Below are 17323 nucleotides of genomic sequence, written 5' to 3' on the forward strand. Positions count from 1 at the left end.
TCATCTTCACAGCCTTTGACGCAGCGTTAACAAAGCTCTCGGCCAAACATTTGGACAGCAGATTGCTGCTGTTACCTGAAATAGACAGGTTTGCCACATAAAAGTCACCTGTAAGTAACAATCTCAAAAGACTGAATTTGCAGAGAGGATGTCATAAGGACAACAATAACAAATGGAATTCCTGGAGAAATTGTTCCAGGACAAAGAAGAAATCTCTTGGTCAGAAAACATGCTGGAAATATTTCATGAAGGGAGACTGTGCAGTAGTTAGTCAAAACTGTAATAGATACATATTGATCTGATGCTTGAAGAAAATGAACACTTTCCTGTAGATTTTCTATCTTAGCTATATCTGGTATCCATTCTAGTCAGCCAACAAATGTAAGTTTCAGCTTAAGGTACATACCGAAGTTGTCCTTGAAGCCACACCACACTGATAAGCCAGAAGTGCAAAAAATCTTCCTGGTTCTGGGGAGAGACAGAATTAGACTCTTAATCTTCAGCAAAAAAATAATTTATGTAGATGTTCATTGACCCTGTTTCACCTGCGTGAAAAGGAGACCATCTGTGATTAATGAACACTACAGTCAGGAATACTTACACTGAGACTCCCAGTTTTTGAGACTTAAATGGAACAAGTCTAGAGGGGAAGGATTACTTCTCTTGAGCTAAAACATTGCATAATGCATCCCCATATACAATTAGCCTTCTTAGCAACGAGAGCACACTGCTGACTCATTTACAACTTGGTGTCTATAAAGACTGCCAGGTTCTTTTCTGCAAAGTGGTTTTCCAGCTGGCCAGCCCTCAGAACGTGCTGGTGCATGGAGTTATTCCTCCCTATGTGCAAGATAAAGGTGGGAAACTTCATCTTTGTCACCGGCAGCCTTCTCTTTAACTTACATGCACAAGCATGCAATAGGGCATCTGTGTTCATAAGAACCCTCACAGCCTCAGTGAAAAGGCTCAGTGCAAAGATCTTTCCAGGCAGAGGCCCTTAATATTCATTTCTGCAGGACTTCACTGGTCCCAAAAGCCTATAGACATCAGTGGGAATTCTGCATGCTGACAGCTTGAAGGACAGGTTTCGTATGAATAAATATAAGCAAAAAATGGTGACCAATGTCTGTGTATCTTCAGTTCTCTGTTTGAGGGCAACTGACTGGACAAGTTCTGGCTCTGGAAATAAGGATTTGGGAGGAGAGATGGCCGAGTCTTTTCCAGCTCAATAACAGGAGTAGACACATGGGCTCAAAAGTAGATTTAAACCACCAAGTAATTTACCAGTTCCACATTTGGATGATACATTCAACTCTAATGATGAGAACACCGCATTTTCTGCTAGTGAATAAATAAAGCTCTCCTATAATTAACAAAATGAGTTTCTTTGAACAAGTAGATCTGAGTCCCAGAGGCTTTGAAAGCTGTTTGAAACATCCTGCCCAGTATGACAGAGCCCAGCTCCTAAAAAGACACAATGCATGCCTGGCTCCAGCTCCTGACTGCACATTAAATGTCTGCAATATTCTGGAGCTCTTTGTGGGTAAAAGAAAAAGATGAAGAAAATTACAATATAAGAAACAACAACAAAAGAAAAACCTCAAAATCTCCTCTTTCTCTGCTTATTTTTCTGACTTCAGAGACAAATCTCCCAATCTACTTCCATACTGACATGAAGAACCTAGATATGCATGCCTCACAGCGGCTTCCTTGGAATGAAGCTCTTTTCAGAAGGCCCACAGCTCTGTGCTCAGGGCAGTCCCCCAGACTCCTTCTTCCAGGTGAGTTTGCAGAGGGGCAGGAGAATTACACAATGCTGCTACACCATAGAGGAGTGACCAGAGGCCTCCTTCTGCTGGCTCTAGAAACCTTTCTGTAAGACTTCTGCCATTTTTGAGCTAATTGCAAGTTTTCTCTTAAAATTATTGCTAACAGTGTTTTTTTTTCCTGATGCTCATTTCCCTCTTCTAAACAACATATTGGATTGTTCACTTTGCTTCTGAAAAATCAAATGCAATATGTCATGACAGACTGCTTCAAGAAACGGTTTCAGATTAATTTTCTGTTTCAAAAGTCCTTACAGACAATTAAAACTCACTAATAAGTCTACTCCAACTTATTGTGTTTTCTCACACATTCACTCTTTTCATCTTTTTTTCCCTTCTTTTTTAAATCAGAGAAGTATATGAGATTTTTATACTTCATCTAAAGAATTTGGGGAGTGTATAAAACAAGCCAGTACTGCTCAGTAGCACAAAACAGCCATAGACCAAGAAATCTGAGTGTGTGCAGTAATACTCTTTGCCTGAACTCTCATTCCAACACTTCCAGGAAAAATGACCTTCTACGTGATAAAAATTGTTCTTTTTGTTAACCAATCTTTTAATTAGGACATATACTTCAAAAGTGAGATGCAAGCCAAAAATTCATCTTCACTCATCCAGACTGGCATGTTCAATATTATGTAATAACAGACATTTTCCATACAGTATTTTCTCAAAACCTTTTTTAAAAAGAGAAAAATTGGGTAATAGTATAAACTGCTGTAGCCTCTGCTGCATATTGGTTGTGCATATTAGATACTGTCATAGCCTAGAAAACCAAAAAAGTAAATGCAGTGTTCTGTAGTGCAGTGCTAAAGGACGGAGGAGTAAATGACCAGGGACAAAGTGACCTCACATATGAAGGAACAGCTTAGGATCTTTCAGCATTATAGACGATTTTGTCTGTTATTTTTTCAGTTTGAATGCAGGTCTCAGGATTCAATTTTCTTTACCAAATTGAGCCCCTGAAAACAAGCGGTCTGGTCTTCTTTCTTAAGTACAAGAATTTTTTTTCCAAGAAAATTGTAGGATTATTTTTTAAATAAAAGAGTACCTCAGAAAACTCACTTATAAAACAGAAAGTAGGGAAGAAAAAAAAACACAGATGATAATTGTCGTTCTTTTGATTTTTGTGGGAGCTTAACTTATACTTCAGCTCGTGTAAGCAGGAGTTGGTTGTGCTCCTTTGACTCAACAAAATACAGTATTTCCATGTTTGACCGGGAGAGGGCAACATCACGTCACCTAAAAGACGGCAAGGTCACCCTAACTCTTAACACGATAGAAAATCGGGCTATGAAATACAGGAACTGAATCACCGTTTTATACCAGTATAACACAACGCTTGTGCTCCCTTTTATAGCCGTTTTCAATGTGGCTGCTTAGCTCAAGGGCGCGGCCTGTCAGAGCCGGGCTCACATCAAGGTGCCCCAGCCCCCACCTGAACGTCCCAAGGGCAGTGATTGATCCTCAGAGAGCAGGGATTCACTTAAAGCATATGTGCAAACACGCTTGAAGAAAGGCAAGAACAAGAAAATAAATTTGTTTCAGGTTTTTAGAAGTTCAGAGAATGTAACAGAGCTGTCTGTGTAGAGATCAGCTCTCATACTGTTGCTCCGGATTGCAAACCTGCATGTGTGCAAGACCTAGTGTTCCTTGCATCTTCCCCATCTCTGCTTTCTGCCTGTTGGTCTTTCTATCCTCCATTTCTAACCAGTGTGTCCTACTGGTCCTACTGTCTCAGTCTTGCGCCTGCTCTGGGTACATCTGCTTCCAAGACCCCTCTGTATTTGGTTCAAGCACTTCCAGAGGTGCCACTGTCTGCTTCTCCTTGTGAACTATAAACCTGTGGACAAAGGAGACGTTTATGGTTCTGTGCCTCTTCTTCTGCCCCAGAGTCCTAAGGCAAATATCTTGTTCAATCTGAGGAAAAGGATCTGAACCATAAAACCACCCAGGAGTTGGGTAGGTCCTCTTAAAGAGTTTTCTCAAATCTTATAGTTGGTAACAATACATCATTTATGAGAACTTTTGGCAGCTTGTAAAATCTCAGTTCATGGAACTAGGAATGTGAGTAATTCCTATTCCTGTTCTCAGTGCTTTTCTAGTCAGATAAGCTCCAAAGGCAGTGGAACTAGGAGGGGTCAGGAGCACAGCCGGGTGGTATGGATAGGTGCAGACATCCTACACTCAAGCATTTATTTGGAAGCACTTAATATTCAGTGAACTTCTGCCAAATCTGGGGCAGGTTTCCTGGCAGACTGAGCCAGTTTCCATCTAACATTCACCCAGATAATCCTTATCAAGCAGATCACCCCAGGGCAGCGCAGACAGACAACATCCTCCAAACAATCTGTTGGTTTCAGTCTCCTTTTTTAATATCAAAAAGTCAAATCTTGCACAATTTGACATTTCCCACAGAAATGTTACTTGCTGACTAATTATAAGCAAAGCACTGTGGTTACATTCTTCTAAATAATGTTTCATTTGATCTTTAGTTGTCCTGACAAGCAAGAGACCAAGCAGCATATACTTACAAAAACACTGTACCCCATAGCAGCCATGGCTTGAAGTAATTATGTTGTGAGCCTCAAAGAGCTCAGAAGAGTTTTACAAACATTGAATAATTAAGCACAATGACTCTAGTGGCTAATATAGGCAAGAGAAATGATGGATCAGATGAGACACTACAGAAATTCATCTCGAGACAGCGCTGCATATGGCAACTGCATAGCAAGCAAACACAAAGAGAAGGAACACTGTCACCCCCTAAATATGAAGGGGCATTTGAATACAGATATGTTTACTTTGGTCAAAATACTCCTGTGAATATCTTTTTTTTTTTTTAATTCATTTAAAACCAAGAACATTCTGACCTGCATCCCATCAAAGTGACCAAAAGAATCATCATGGGATAGTGATTAACATGCAGGAGAACTGCTTATTGCATCCCTGGCCACCACAGCATCTCAGCAGACACATAAGGGCAGATCTGGTTCAGCGCTGCTAACCCACAGAGTTACAGCGCAGGCAATAAGGCTGCTGCCCAAAACTTAGAAGAGCAGTAGTGCCAGCAAATGGTCACAGCTCCACTGGAAAACAGGCTTAACGTTATTTATGCCACTTCACTGCCCTTACAGACCCATTCTGTTTTGCTTTTGACTGATGAATCTTACACATTTTTATTGTTTCCTTGTATTTTGCTGTCGTTCCCTTGACATCCAGCACCTCAAATCTACTTCACTGGTTTTCATCTCCTAGTGCAATAAACCCCTGTTCATTTTTCTAGAATGCCTGGAGCTCATCTTGCCTAAACTCCACTATCTTTTTTACTATTTTGAGATGGTTTGAGCCTCTCTATATATAATGAGATAGACAACCGTACTAACATGGTCACCTGTGACTCATTGTTACACTTAGTATTTCCAGGACTTTGAAAGACAAAGTTAACATGTTGTATGCTACACAAATGGCTCCTTACCACCACCAATTACTACTTTCTCTGGTTGGAAACACCTAGATTTTCCTATCTATAATTTAGAACTAGGAAATCATTGGTTTTCCTCAAATGGTTCTATGGTTTTTAGTCAAAGCAAACACAAAAACCCAGTGTGATCACCGTGCAGGGCCTTGGCAGTAGCTCACTGCCGTAAAATATTTGGCAACAGGGAGCTACTGTGACTCCTTTTGCTGTAGATCATGATTGCTCATTCCTTAATGGCTGAGCAGCAACCCCTTGAGGGATATGGTAAAGATTAAACATCAGTTTCTTTGCACCTGATACATAGAAGCTATAGTCAAAATCTCCATACAGATGTATAACAAAAAGCAAATTACTTTACTATTAGTAGATGGAATACTATACTAAAAGCTATTCAGGACAAAGTACTTGTGTAAGGAAAAAAATCATTAAAACTCAACTAATTTGCTACAGATCTGGGATAATATTGCAACTTCAGCAATTATAGGATGAAACCTTCAAAGCACATCTGCTAAAATCAATGAAAGACAATTCCAGGCGTTTCCTTTAAAATAAAATATTCTATCAATAAAAATATAAAATTACTGTTTAATCACAGCATAATATCCATGACATCTCATAAGTCATTTCACAGATTGGAGGAAACAAAAATACAAAGAGAAAGCTCCTGGTGTAGTCGTTTGTGGGACCCAGGACAGTGCTAACGCCAATCACACAAAGCCATTGACCAACATCTGCGGTCAGATCGCTTGACCTTCTTGTTCTTCAGTCATCCTAGTTGAAAAGCGAATTAAATGCAGCACTCCTGGAAAATGACAGCGTGCATTCACACATTAATGTGCTTTACCGCATGTAGGATATTGCACTTCTCCTTCCCTTTTAGTCTCTAGTTTCTGGTTTCCTAAAGTGTTATGCAGAATCCTGTGCAAGTGATGTTTTACATTTCCTAAACCTTTTATATCCCTGAAGTGTAAGAAATTAGACAGTATTAGATTTCCTCTCTTGGATTTCTAAAGGCATTTCAGGCTTGTCTTTTATCTAAATCATTTTATGGCCCATTAATTGAATAGATAGTGTTTCGCAGCAAAGACTGAAGGGTCATTTAGCATTTTCATCATGACTATAACGTGACCACAGTGTATTTTCAGCCAGAAGGCTGACTTTTTTTTTTTTAAATGTATATTTAACAACCAACAAGTGAGCCAGACTTTGGTAGCTTCTGTTCTTGACATATGTAAAGCTTTCAGATGACATTTAAGAAAAAAATAGGGGCTGTTTTTGTTGTTAAAATGCCATGGCTTCTAATGCCATGTTGGAAATTGTGGAAGTGCAGAGGAGGAATGACCTACTGTTTTTAATACAAAAGGAGAATTCATGGACCCCTGAAGCAGTAGAAAATGTGACATTCCTAACTTATACTTCATGACATGGGGTAAAACTGGGATTCAGGCAGCAGAAGGAATTGCAAAAGCACTATTCACCTCAAGCCACTGCGACTAACAAAGGCTGTTGCCACCCCCCCCACTCACTTTCGTCCCTGTGCACTTATCTCATGCATTTGCATTGAAAGGTCTCTGGGACAAGGGATGGTCAAATATTTTGTTTTCACTGTGCCTTTAGGCCAACTCTTGTTCCTGAACTGATTTATAATACAGTGCTAATCTACTCACTATAAGAAGTCACGGGGTATCTTAACAGATAGCACTTCTACACTAGATTATGACCACTCTGCCGACTCTGAGACCAAGGCAATGCTATATCTCTACTGCTTGTGACATTCATGAGAATACTAGCAGGTACCTTTTAAATACTAAAATAAAACAAGTCCTGTCTCACTGTTTCTTATGCACATTTCTTTATAGAATGAATTTTCTTGCAATGGATGTAGAGGACTCAAATACTTGCAGGGAGATACTATTGCTGCTGTGAAGTGCAAATCTTCCTGTTCTTCATCAAGCACATTAGCAATGTGTCCATATGCATGTTCTCAAAAATCAGATTGATGGTTTATTGGTAATGAGAAACAAGCTTGTAACTGAACACTGAACGTTTTAGAGGGAAATTGTTGTGAAAAGTCTGAACCTACTGAGACTAGAGGGGACTTGTTGCCTTCTGTTGGATACTGAGTGATCTGTTTGTCCAAGTGGAAGCAGGAACATCCTAATTAAATTAGAGATGAGTAGAAGATAAAATTGATGAGACAGTCTGTGGGATAAACGATTTTAGAGAAGCAAACACAGTCCATTAAGAATGGGCAAAAAAAAAAAAAATGTTCTCAAACACATCTTCCTTTCTAAGGACTTTCAGAACTGTGGTTGCAGCGCACCTTTACCTTGAAGCTAGCTAGTTCAGATGTTGATACCCACAGAATCCAGTAGGAGACACCAAATACTCAAGGCAGCACTGAGTTCACCACTCATTCATCACATCAGTGGCCTAATCTAACACAACACTGAGTACAACGCTCATTTGTTACACCAGTGGTCTAAGAGAACAGTTATCTGTACCTAAGAGGTCTGACATCCTGTGATGACACCCTAGAGGCTCTTTAGATTCCTCCATTGGTCCCAAAGGCAGAAGATGACAGCAAGGAAGGAATGTGCAGGAAAAATTGCACAGTTTATGTGGAACTATGAATACAGTTATTCCATCATTTTCTTTGGTAGCAAACAAAAAGGCCTAAGGAGAGTTCCTGCCTCTTGTTTTTTCATCGCCCCGGTCCTCACACAATTCACCTCCCATTCTGCAGATGACAGCACACAAAGATGTGCACATACAAAACCACGCAAGCAGTGCCACAAACCAAATCCCCATGAGAGGAGGAATTCCTGTGAGAACACAAGCAGGGAACTTCCCGACCCGCTCTTGCCAGCAGAAAAAGCAGAGTACCTCTACTGTACTTTTAAACTACCAGAATATTTGCATTCATATTAATGGATTTCAAATAGATCTGCTTTTCTGATCTGTGTGGTAGCCAGGGCAGGAAATCTCAATCACAGAATTACACCGCTGTTGTATTTGAACTTAACTTCTATAGTTTTATTTGTTCTTATCTTAACCAAGCTAACAAGCTCAGGTTTGTCTGTCTTATTTTCCCCACCTGTGAATGGCAATGATAACATTTACCAGATTAAAAAGGTATTAAGATAAACCAATAGAGATCATGTCAAGTATACTCGTATCCATGCACAAAAAATTCCAATTTTGCATGTTCGTTCATCAGGAAAAAAAAAAAAAAGTGAAATAAACAAGATCTCTTCACACACACATTTTTATATTTTAAAATACATCCTTATTATTTACAGTTTGTACTTCTATATGACTGCTTAACCATAACTTCTGACACTTGGAAGATAAATTAGTACAAGCTAGATGTGTTTAAACCAGTGTCACCAAAAATTTGCCTCCTCGTTATTTATATAACTTTGATAACAAAGACTTTTTTAATGCATACAAATAACTCTGTTGTGCAAAGTTGGACCACGCACAAGCTTTATGATGAAATCATTTGGGTTGTGTCCTTATTCAGATTTCCATATTTACTTAACAAAAGGTTTCGCTGGGGCTTTTCAGTCCATATTTACATAGATCCATCAAAGCCGGCGTAGTTAGACGCAGGATGTAGTTGAAACGAGACAATAGCACAGCAGGGTTAAGGTATTGGGCTGCGGCTGCAGTGTTTTGTTAGGAAGATCTGATAAGTGCTTAAACTTTTTGCTAAAATAAAGACCCCAACAACAGTGGGAATTCAACGGAGTAATCACACTTAATGCAGACTGTTCAGAGCAATTAGAGTTGATTGGCAGTGTCTTAAAGCCCTTAAACAGAAACAACATGTAAAAAGAACTGATCTCGATTGGATTCCACCTTCATCGCCAGTTCCAGTCTAATGCATTATATCATCTGGTTCAACGCATATGAAGTATTTTTTTAATCGGTCCTGTGGCTGTAGAGTACGGCCACTGAGACTTCATCTTTCACAGAAACGTTACAACCCCTCCTGGTACTCAGATGTATCAGGAGCCAGTGTAAATAACGCGTTTGTACTTGTCAGGGGATGGATCTCTTCCACGATGTCCATGAGGTATTCATCAATGAATGGATCAGGAACACCGAGAGGAAAGCAGAGAGACAGTGACAGATGATCCAATAGCAGAATGGACTGCAAACACAAAGTTTGTCAAGGTTCATTTTTAAACAGCTGAGGGTTTGTGCCTATAAATAACATAAGTAAGATGGTTCAGCTACAGCAGATGCAATACTCTGATTTAAATCTATGCCAAAGTCACAGCAAGAAGGCTGACTTCTTTCCCCCAGGGATGTAGCTTGTAGCTTTAAGTGGAACCAGAAAATGCACGGAGTTACTACAGCAGTAAGTAATGCACTTAAGTGTTTGGGCAAGATGCATTCCTGTGATAGCATCTTTGAGCCTGAATTTGCTAAAGCAACCAATATTACCAAATTTTGAGTAGTTGTCCCAGGCAGAGGAGCTGTTTGAAATGACAAAGTCATGCTTATCTAGTCCTTAGAGTAGAGACAGGGTTTGGTCAGACAAAACTATCTAGCTGGAGTAGTTTGAATGACAGCAATCCACATCAAAATTACCATACCCTTCATTGGATTGCGGGGCCAGACTATTTGCACGTTCCTAAATTGCCGGAGTGCAGAATTTAAGTGGTTTAAATCACCTTTAGGAACTTCTAAAGCCATGATCACTTCTGAATGTGTAACTCTTGCAAAATGTTGCACGTATTTAATATATTTATATTTCTTTTTATGCAATCCTTATGCATTGATACAAAATCATTTTGTGTTGGTTTGACATTCTCTTCACTGCGATGATATATATTAATATACCAAAACCATTGCAACAATATATCTGACTGTGGGTTCCGGAGTTCTTGTGACGAGATGCAGGGAACACAGCCACAAGCTGGCTGCCATGGAAGTCAACCCAGCCCATGCTTTCAGGGTTTCAAGGGTAGGGGATTGCTCAAGCCCACAGCTGGATGCACTGCTTTGACATCAGAGTTTACGCAGTATAACACACACACTTCCATAAGTTTAAAATAATGACCAAAGGGAATAATTCTCTGCCAGTTTGAACGCACCATGGAGTGAGTATTTGGGAAGAGCCTTCTGGATAAAACCTAGTAGGGGTCTTCATTATCATGAAGATTCACCAACGGACTGTGTTATGAAAGACAGCCAAGAATGCTGTTGTTTCAGCGCTCCTAATCAAAGGCCAAGGTTTTATCACTAACCAGCATGATCCCATCTGCACAAGTGCGGAAATCGCCTCACTGGTTCAGCACCCAGCAGATATGCTTCTGGTCTAACCTACTCATCCAGGCTCTCATCATGGCAGTAGAGACAGAATAGGCACCTTCACAGAGATACTCCTCCCACCCCAACTCAGGAACATAAACCAGGTGGCACAAGAAGGTATCAACAGGGACCATCCAAGTGACTTGCACTGCTAACCCAGGCCAGAAGCTTAGGGTTAGCTTAGCTTCCAGTGATTAAAGTTTACATAAATATTTGCAAGTGATGTCTAGCATGAACCAGAGATTAGTAGAATTGTGCCTTTCTTGAGTGAAAGGATCAGCAATTCAGGGGAGATCTGATCCAGGCAGACCCTCATGCTTCCATTTCAGCTACAGATGTTGAGAAGCCTTTCATCTGCTTTCAAAGCCAGTAGAATCAGAGCTTTTTGTTTGTTTGTTTGCTATTTTATGCCAGCTGTCCTGTACCAATGGATAATGTTTTGTTCTTTAGTGGTCATAAGCCATGTCTCAGATCTCTGCACGTATTTCAGCAAGAACAACATAGGTAAACGACATTTTGTATAGTTTCTATGATTTGCTACTTTGGGAGAGTAAAAAAAGTAAAATTAAAATAGTCTTATGCTCCCAAAAGCAAAATCTCAAAGATGAAGAAACATCATGGTTGTTCGGCTGGTTACATAATTTTGAGGCTTTTTCAACACAAGCAGCTTTCCTTGAGGTTCTGTTTTCATTTCTATAACACTAGTTAGAGGCTTGTGGCTACTTAGAGTGTTAGTTAATTAAAAAAAACATTAAATTAACATCCTTTGCTTTGCCATGGGGAGCACACAGCCGGAGGATAATGAGCATTATTAACTCTCATAATGTCAGTGTTGATTGCATCCAAATATTGGATCCATTATTTGTCAGTCCCCAGAGAACCACCTACAGAAGGAAACAGGTCAGGGATTAATTGATCAGCGTGAGGTTTTCTCCTTCCAGTTACGGTTTTGCAGTTGTGCCATTTATACATGCAGGATGGGAGAGACAGGCTTTGGGACAGCGTTATTTCTGCACAGCACCTACCAGAGTAGCACCTTTTTGCCTGGATTCTCATATGAGCAGTAATACCACTTCAGCTTTTCAGCAGGTGCCAAGTACTGTTACAACAAACACTGATCTGGTGTGGAACCGATGGAGGAGCTATCCAACAAAAGGGTGTTTTTATTGATTGCTTTGTTTTTTAAACCCCAATGCTAATGTGTGGAGATGGAGACGTTACCTGAGAATGTGTCGCCCTCCAGGAAATTCTCACCAGGAAAGGACACTTCAGCACAGGAATTTTGAGAGACATCTCCACCCCAGAATAAGGAATAGATCAGTGATTAGGACACTTGCCTGGGATGGGGGAGACCTCTTCTTCCTCTGCACTCAGCTCAGCAAGTAGCCTTGGGCTACTGCAGAAAGAATTTTCCCCAGGCACTTCTGAGGGCTGGATGACAAAAACTGTGTCAAATATACCAAATACCTAGTTGTTAGCCCACCATCTCCTAAGCAGGCTTTTCCTTGGATTCCCTCTTGACTACACCCTCAGTGGCATCCGTCTGGCTCCACGCGTGAGGGTGAGATTTTTTTTTTATGCAGCTGTCTTTACTGGCATCCCTCAGCTGCAAAACAGTGGCAAATCCCCATGACACCTCATTGGTTGATCTCAGGGATAATTTCTACCCTGTAAAGAGCAGAGAACCCTGCAAGTTCTAAAAACTCCAAAAATTTAGAGGAAGCAGGTAAAATCTATTGCTTCCACGGTTCATACAGTGAATTGTCAGGAATGTGCCCAATGCTCGCACCAGGCCCAGCCATCTTTATTGTTCAGCTGTTGACTCATCCCATGGCTCTCTGTGCTGCACCAGCTGGATCTGCAGCCAGCCAGGGGCATGTAGCTCCAAGGAGGGGCTGTCCCACCTTTCTGAAATTAAACAGAAATGCAGTGTTCCTTACACCTTCAACTGTCTATAAATTGGGTTAAATTCTGGATTTAGCTCACACTGAAAGGAAGTTTGAGAAATAGAACATGTTGGTGGAAAAAAAGTTCAGATGGTATGTTTCAACAACAAACCCACATAGCAGTCAGCATTTCCCAGTTCTTAAAGCACTGATAAAAGTGATATTGCAGCAGCTCAACACTTCAGATGTATCAAGAGCTGAAGTGGCTCTGTTCCCAAAATGCATCATGATCCTACAAACAAGCAATGAAGTGTATGAATATAAAAATATTTTTCAAAAAAAATGCATAAAATCCTTCAGAAGAAGCTAAGTACAAGATGCATTTGGATCTCCAGAAACTGCAGTGCTTTGTAGTGTGTTCCAAAACAACTGAAGTCTCACTTCCCACAAAACTCTGGTGACTGAGCTAAGCAGAGGATTTCCAGAAATGCATCTCTTACTTCTACATCTTATCATGCCATTGAGAACTGAAAAACATGGTAATAAAATTCCTGAAATATCTTAAATGTAAACCTTTGTGAAGCCCATTTCCAAAGGACATTTTCCTTCTATCCCCAAACAAGGTAGACCAGCTTTGGCAATGTGACTGGAATAGACCCTGTGCCAGCTTCAAAATTCAACTCTCTGTTTTCTTACAGCTGATGTTGAAAATGCTCTATAGTAACAGCAAGTTGTGACCTAGCAATAGCTGGCACAAGCATTCATGGCTCCACACTGCTGGGACATCAGTGACATACTAGTGTCAGTTGTCTTCCCTGATTCATCCAGTCTAACTCCTATACAGTGTCACACTGCTCTCCTATCCCATCTAACACAGCTTCTCATGGACACATCCTCTGAAGCAGAGTAGAAAACTGACCTGAATAAAAAGAAATTTTAAAGAAATGAAAAAACACTTCGAAAAATATGCCAAAGAGCACTCATAAACCAGTACCATTGCTTGTATCAGTCTCAGCAACAGGAAAACAGCAGAGGACAAAACAACATGGTTTAATGCAGTCCATAACAAACTTTGAGCTTGCTTACTCCCAAGGGGCTCAGCAAAGCTTCCACTTAATGCAGCAAGCCAACCTCTCCTTAAGATCAGCAGTGTTGTTGGATATTAACACTGAAAGCCATCTGCAGCTTGGAGAGCTGCTTGTATTTTAGACAAGGCAAAGCCTCCAGGGTGGCCTTGTTTTGTTAAAATGGATAGAGAAGCAGGTGAAAGGCTATGAAGATAAATAATAAATGAGTGACAGCTCAAGACCACAATTAGACCAAGGTTAATAAGCATCAATTCCAAAGGATAAGGGATTTCTCTCTAGAAGTAGCAACCACATAATAAATGTCTTACTGCAAACTTAATGGATAAAGCCACTTGGCATTACAATTGATTACAAAATAGGAAAAGGGTTAGACATAGGAAAAGCATAAATAAAAGTAAAGGTGATTAGCTTAATCTTTCATAAAGACACTCAGGCAGTGAGCTTTGGTTACCTTTTCCACTGTACTCCAGTGCTCCCAATGAACGTCCACAAGATAAACCTACAAATATCTTTCTCCCTTGCTTAGACTCAGCAACAACCTCACAGTGACATATCTAGAGTAAAAATACCTGTGTATTTGTCTGTCCTTCTATCACAGTCCTAATCTTCAAGGGGGTATCTTCCAAGCATGGCTAGCTTTGCTCTGTGTGCTGCTAGCACAACCAAAAGAGAAATCCCTCTCTGTGGCAACTTTAAATTTCATGGCTAATGGGAACTACATTGAATTCTGCTCAGCTCTGTTTCACTTATTCATCTTATTGCACCTTCTAGGTCTTCTAGCTGAAGCAATCAAAAGAAAATCACCATTTTTTGCTTGTGAAACATTAGCTAAATTCTGCCTCTCTTCTGTTCTCACTGTTTGATTGCACCATACTAAATGGCAAAACCTCCCTCTGATATGTCTTGTTCCTACTGAGCACATTAACTTGTCTATCTCTTAATCCCATCTTTTCCAAAATCAAATCTTGTGACAAAACACAGCATTTAATCCTGTTTTAAATTCTTTGGCTCTAAACATCTTAACTTTTTTTTACTTTTGTTAAAGGGCACTAAGAGGCAAGGTATTGACAAAGTACTGGTTTATTACACGAGACCAACTTAACATAGGAAATAATAATAACAATGACTGGTAAGAAACAGAACTTTAAGGAGTGATCACAAGCCAAAGACAAAGTCTTGGGAGAGGGAGAAGACTTTCACGAGTGAAGCTGTAAAACACAATGTTAGTCAAGACCTACAGTGCCTTGTCCAGCCGGCAGCAGAGGATGTGTCACTTCTAACATGTTGGAACACTTCAGCCAGTTGCAGGTTTCTGTTACACTGACTTCAAAAAACACACCCATTCTGTGGTCCTGCCACAACCCTGGTTTACCAAAAGTCAACAGGAGTTATCTTCTGAACATCCTTTCTGGGTCTAGCATGTATCAAGACAGATTTTTGACACAAAGTAGTGGTGCTGGGGGAAAAGTTCCCTAAGGAACAACTCAGTACCATTTACACGTGAATCTAGAAGTACAACTGCACTCTTTCACTGACAGAAAATAGCTCTACTTAACTAACCTATGTTTTATTTATCAGATAGCCAAAATAGAGTTGGTGTATTGCCATAAAGATGTATTTTCTTAGAACACTTAGAATAACAAGAATAAATAAGAGAATGTGTCACTAATTTCTTAAGCAAAAGTAGCACTAGAAGTTAAATAAATGGGGTTGGGTGTTTTGATAGATGGATATCTTCCAGCTATCAAGAATTTAAAAGAACAATTTTCTTTAAAAAAAAAATGTGACTTCCAAGAAACATGATGGACCACATCAACCCATAGTAATAACCATCCTGAAGGTCACTCAAGCAATCACTGTTGAAGCACTCCTTGTTTCAATTGCAGGAACAACGTAAGAGATAGTGGGGGAGCTAATACATCTCCGAGTGAGTCTTGTCAAAGAGTCGGCACAAGGCTGTTATCCTCCTGGCATCTCCAGAGGAGGACCAGGTGGTATCAGCTCCGGTAAACAACATCAGCTGAGCGACTGAGTGGATTACAGCCTCATCTTACAAACAAGAGGAGCGTTTACCCAACATGAATGACTGAGAGAAGTTTTCACTCAATTACAAGCCCGGTGGCTCTAAAATACAAACTAATCCTGGAGGTAATAATCTGTTTTCTTACAAATTTAAATGCAAAAATCTTCCCAGAGTAATAATTACAGCACTTGCAGATGCACATTAAAACTTGATACGATATTTCACATATCAATTAGATAATTGCTCCCTCTGTAGAAAACAAGCAGATACTATCACTAGATTAAGCATGAACAGACAGAAACTTTAACCTCATGCTGTGTGCACTGGGCATTACTAAAGCAATGGCATATTGAAACAGTAGTAACTAGATACAATTCTGAAAGTTTACCTATCACATTACTCTGGCAATGAACAGTTGACAAGGTCTGTTAAGGCTGCCTGATGTCAAGTAGCTCTGCTTTTCACTTTTGTTACCCCCATTCCCGTTTTCTTAGATCACAGCACTGCGCACTGCCTGCTTGAGAGACAAGACTGCAGTAGTTATTGGTGATTACCACGATAATCTCAGCATTAATTATGTACTGTCAGCTCTTACGTTCATGTATCACCTACCTATGGACACTGTACACTCCAAACAATGGTGATTATGTTCATGATTGATACATTTGATTTGTATCTTCTTCCATCAATTCAAAAGACACAATTCTATTGGTTGTCTTCATTATAAACCAGACATATCAAAATATTGCTGGCATTCACGATTCTTAGTATTTCCTCCTGCTGTTTTAATGTTCTCTGCAAGGATAATTTCACCCCGCTTGAGAGATAATTCTGAGCATGATAATTTTGAGCAATTCTGAGCATGTTCATTAGGGCTACTCAACAGTGGGTAAAATAACTGAGTAGTTTAAGGGATTTTTAAGTTCTGGATTACCACCATCTAGAATACAACCTATGATAGTTCTGGCTGGCAGCTCTTCAGTGATCCACATGAAATGATCTGCTTGTAGACGTCAGGTCCTTGGAGACCAGACATCCAAGATGGAAGGGTGAGTGCTGATGATTGTAAAGCCATCAGAGTCCAACTGGGTGAATACTGAGCATGAAATCCCAAAGAGATTGCTTCACAAGCCTGCGAAGGTCCTTCCACACCCCAGACATTACCTTACTTGCCATTAAAACCATTAATTTTCCAGTGTCACTTGGAACTTGTCCTGCTAATTAACTTCTCATTTACAGCTGATAAAAAGGCTCTTTTGTTGCTGGGGAGACATAGGTACAGGCACAGTTGGGCCCATCCTGTTATGAAATCTGGTAAAGCCAAACCAGTTACATGAGCTTGCCTTCCCTGTAGCACATGTCCTGAAACAGATAAGCTTGTTTGTTTAACCTCAGAAGGGTTAAAAAGCAATAAACGGCCTCTCTCCAAAATGTTAGCCGGTAGCTTTGATGTATTTGTGGTGAGATTTTTCTAAAATATTAACCAGTAGAGCTGATATATTTTCTATGGACTTCTACATTGTTCACCAGCGGAGCTATGTAGCAGTTAGCAAACACAAGCAAATATATTTGAAGATGTCTTCATTTTTAGGGTTATTCCCCCTCAGTGTATTAAGTTATTTGAAGCTGCTATTACTCTATACTGGCTTTGGATTTTTTTTCTAATCATTTGTGAAACCAACGTCCCCCTCCCC

The sequence above is a fragment of the Numida meleagris genome, chromosome 2 (genome assembly GCF_002078875.1).
Source record: "Numida meleagris isolate 19003 breed g44 Domestic line chromosome 2, NumMel1.0, whole genome shotgun sequence".
NCBI classification, from domain to species: Eukaryota; Metazoa; Chordata; class Aves; order Galliformes; family Numididae; genus Numida; species Numida meleagris.